Here is a 4,621-nt window from a genome sequence, read left to right as displayed (position 1 = left end):
AAGAGGTCATGGTTTTCAAAAGTTTTGCTCTAAATTTCATGCTTATGTTTCTAATTTATGATTTGACCCGCAGCAGCCATGGATATTTTTTGATGAAAACTTGGTATGTTTATTGAAAATTTTCTGAAAGAATAATAACATATTCATTAGAAAATTTAAATGGCTATGGTCATTATCCTCAAAGAATCCCTGGGACTGTGTTTCTTGAGGAAAGCCCATGTATTATTATTCATCTTCACATTTCCTGTCATAGTACCTAGTTCACATAGATGCTCAGTAAATACTTGTATCATGACTGAATCTATAACCCCATCTGTGGAAGGCAGTGGTGGTCCAGTCCGTTACTGAACAGTTAATACTTGGGAATCAAGCACAAAGAGTCCAGAAGAACACTCCAAATGATCCTTTATCTTCAGGTTGAACTGAGACCACAGGTAGAAGCAGGTTTCAGAGTGGCTCTCTTTTTGTCATCAGCTTCTATCAACTCCCAGACTCTCAGGGCTCTTAGACTCTTCAAACCTGGCTTTTGGAGGGTGCCCCACATATCCAGTCCCCAACCATTCTCTCTGTACCCTCTCTCTCTTCTTCCTCCCATCCCTAATCTCTCCACGCCCATTTTCTCCTCTTCCCAGGGACCCATAGCCAGGGCTATGGACCTTCAGATGATGCCCTGCCCCCAAAATACAATCCATCCAAATTATTTTGGACCCACTGTACGTGTCTTATGTGTCCTAACCTCCTCATACATTCCTGCCAGGTTCAGTGTCCTACATGTGCATCCCATGACACCTGACAATGACATGTCCCTGATTTTTGGTGTCTTTGGTGTTGTCCTCCCTCCCTGCTATGTGGCCTTTCCCATTGGCAATCTCAGGAGAACTTCCTTCTGGGGAGTTAGCTTTTGCTCCTTAGTTCTCTGCTGGCCTCTGCGGGGTCCTGGGAGCCAGACCCTACCTTGGCTCTACCTTGGAGCCCTTTCTCTCGGAGTACTAAGTACCCACCAAGAGGCTCCACTCTTCCCACATTCCGTCTTTCTTTTCCCATTCAGCAAGAACTTATTGAGGATATTCTATGTGCTAGAAACTGTATAAGGCCCTGGGGTACAAAGGTGAACAAACTTAGTCCCTGTCCAGAGGGAAGACAGAAGGTAAACAACAATTAGAAGACAGTTTGAGAAGGGCCAGATGAGAGACAGGCAGAAGAGGGATGAAGCTTGAGAAAAGAAACATTAGCATTGCTGGCGAAGGTAGGGAAGCCTCCATGAGGATTTCAGTATTTGAATTGGATTTTAAAGGATGGTCAGGAGTGGGCAGGCTGCTGGGGTCTTAGGTTTAGAGACTAGGAGGGATGGAAAAATTACACTCTTGTTCACTGAATAATGAGCCACCAGAGTGTTAGAGGACAATGTCATAGATCATTTAAATTCATATCATCTTCGCCTTGAGGCTTAAACACTGGGGTCTTCTTATAGTCCTGATGCCTCGTATTTAAGCATATAAATACCCAACAAAAAATAAGTACCAGAGTTTTTCTGTTTAAAATCAGGCCAAAAAAAAAAAAAAAGAAGAAGAAGAAAACTTCATAAAGAAAGAAAGAAATACGTGAATCTCTGTACTTTTTTTTAAACCTGAGAGAATGTATGCTGTGCCTTTCCTAAAAGCTGAGGAATTTGATATTTTCATTCTTGTATTATTTGGGATTTCTGTGCTATATACCAAATAATAACAGTAAATACATTATCCCCAGAAAGATGTTTTGTTCTTATTGCTGGTGAAAAAAATTAGCTCACTAACACTTCACCCCACAATTATGCTGTTCTTTCACTGGAGCACTGCTCATCAAGGTAACTGACAGTTTCAATTGCTATTTGTAAAAAGTTGACATCCAGGCTGGGCATCCTGCCTGCAGAATGGCATAGGCTGAGGATGAATGCTAAGTTAACAAGGCTACCTACCTTTCCCCCTCTCCCAGCTCCCCCCTACATGAGGTAGAGTAAACAGCATCTGGCTTAGTAATGCAAATAGAGAGACATTGGAACTCCAAGGAAGATGAAGTTACTGTATCCTTACCTGGATAAAAAATGAAAATGTAGAATTCTTATCCGTGAAAGGAGTACATGTCTCATCATAGAGCATGGCCCTGGCATCATCTCTTTTTATGTCCCTGGTTCCTCTCATAGGATCTGTCCTGTAGTAGGTACTTTCAAAATGTTAGTATAATTGAGTTAAATTCTATTGCCCTTCAGGCAGAAGCACCATCTTTCAGAAGTACCATCTTTATGTCTTCCTATTTGGTAGAGGTCCTAGAAAAGCATTTGCTTAGCTTAGTATTCCATGGCACCTGCACAAGCTTATCACAGGAACTACGGAGGGGCCCTGTTTCTTTATACTTACTCATTGTGTTCCCTTTTCTGAAGCTTCAGGCTGTTCTGGATTCTATTATGATTCAGAAAACTACTAACAGCCTTTGCCAGTCCTTCCTAAGGATTCATCTCTTACCTGAAATAATTCGCTGGTGATGGAGATGTGACATCAAAGATGAGACAGATAGAAGGAGATATCATGACATACCATAGATAAAAGTCTTTCTCTTGGATTATGAACTCCCAGTGAAAAAAGCATGGCAAAAATTGGAGAGTCTTACAGAAGCTCTATGCCTCAGCTAGAAGGGTAAAGTAAGTGGGTCTGAGATTGAGCTTATCACTCAAAGAGCCTCTTGAATTCCTACAATCATAGAATGTGGGACTAGAGAGCCTTTTGGAATCATGTATTCACAATTTGTGTTTTTTTATTAGTGGTGTATTTATATTTGTTCAGCCACTAGAAACAGATATACTGATTTACAATAGTTTAAAGAGAATAGGGTTTTATTTTTCTTACACAAAGAAGTCTGATAGTGTTGGCTCAGTGGCTCAAAAATGTCAGGATCCATCATCACTGCAGTTTTTCTGGCCTTTATCTGTTGCTTATTTCCTCATGGTTGCAAGAAGGCTGCCACAGCTCTAGACCTCATATCCATATTCAAGGCAGGAAGAGGGGGTGAGAATAGTTTTGGTCATATCTGTCCCTTTTGTAAGAAAGCAAAAGTTTTCCAGAAGTTCTCCAGATGGCTTCCTCTTACATCTCTTTAGCCAGAACTGGATTGGTAGGGTGCCCCTAGACATAAGGGGAGTGGATAAAGTGGAGACTGGATTTAATGCTGCCATGGAAAATACCGAGGGGCTATTAGCAAGAAAGAGGTGGAGGCAGTGACAGTGTCTACCACAGATGGAGACGCATACCAGTACTCAGTACTGGTGGACAAAATATTTTTAACAATGTTCATATAATGCAAACATATTAATGTTAGATTTTTATTCCAATTACTATGCCCAATGCCCTGGCAGAATGTAAAATAGAGGTGGGTTACCTGGTTTTGATCACTGTGGGCAACAAGTGGCTCTGACAGTCAGATGTGATCATCCTAGTGAGATTTATCTGCATTATGGGAGATAATATGCGTTTTTGCATGTTATGATTCTAATACTTAATAGTATTGATCTATACAGTAGACTCTTGGTGTTTGTCCTGAGACTTACAGGAATCCCCCAGATTTATGAAAAGCACTAGTGAGCAACAAACTAACATCAAATGCAGGTACTTGCTCACTCACTACCTAAATGACTAATTCCCTACAAACCAGCTCACAGTTGGGATGATTCAAATTAGTGCCTTAGCAAAATTACAAATTGCTACATGTCACAGTCCTCCAGGGTCTCTTTCACATCGTCAAAACCATGACTGTTAAATTTGCAAATGGAAAAATGCCTACTGTGCATTTTTCAAAATGCTTTCATGGCATCAGTGAAATATCAGAGCATAATGACAATAAGGCTTTTCCATATTTATGTAAGAAAATATTGAAATGGCTACATTTTTACTATTTTATTTTATTAAGAAGTGATAAGAGGCTACTGTCCTCATTTACCTATTGTCCTCAGATATTGCTCCACCTGATAGATGACCAGGCCAAAGGCTGAGCTTCCTTCATCTTCCAGGCTTGAATCTCTCCAGGAAGGATAGTTGGGAACCAAAGTCCTGATTAAAATACATGACCCTAGCATAGTTCGGTTCAGGTCTTAATGGAAGGGATGGTGGCCTGGAGGTAAAAGAGAAGCAGAGTAAGTGGGGTAATCTAGCTCTGAAGAAAGATAGATGGTTAACATCAGGGGAAGTCCTGGAAACTGGGCCCAGGATTCTCCCTTCCTCCTTTCTGTCTTCACTATCCTGTTGTCCCTCTGAGACTTTCCTCTCTCTCTCTTTTTTTTTTTTTTTTTTTAACACCCTTTCTCATAGACCGAACTCTGGAAAAAGGAGTATGCTAAGGTGCCTGGGTACATAATATCCATACCTGTACCCACACCCACACTCACACCCATACCTTTATCTGTACCTATACCTGACCTATCTATCTGTATCTATTGGTATTTGGCCAACAAAATGACCAATATATTCTCACTTACAAAAATGACAAGATACATCTAAATATTACAGACTGGTATTGCAATCACAGATTTTATTATCTAATGTGAGATATACAACAACTCTATAAGAGTGAAAGTCCATGCATTAGTTTCGGCATT

The sequence above is a fragment of the Lipotes vexillifer genome, unplaced genomic scaffold (genome assembly GCF_000442215.2).
Source record: "Lipotes vexillifer unplaced genomic scaffold, Lipotes_vexillifer_v1.1 scaffold443, whole genome shotgun sequence".
In the NCBI taxonomy this organism is placed as follows: domain Eukaryota; kingdom Metazoa; phylum Chordata; class Mammalia; order Artiodactyla; family Lipotidae; genus Lipotes; species Lipotes vexillifer.
Note: the sequence above shows the minus strand (reverse complement) of the source record.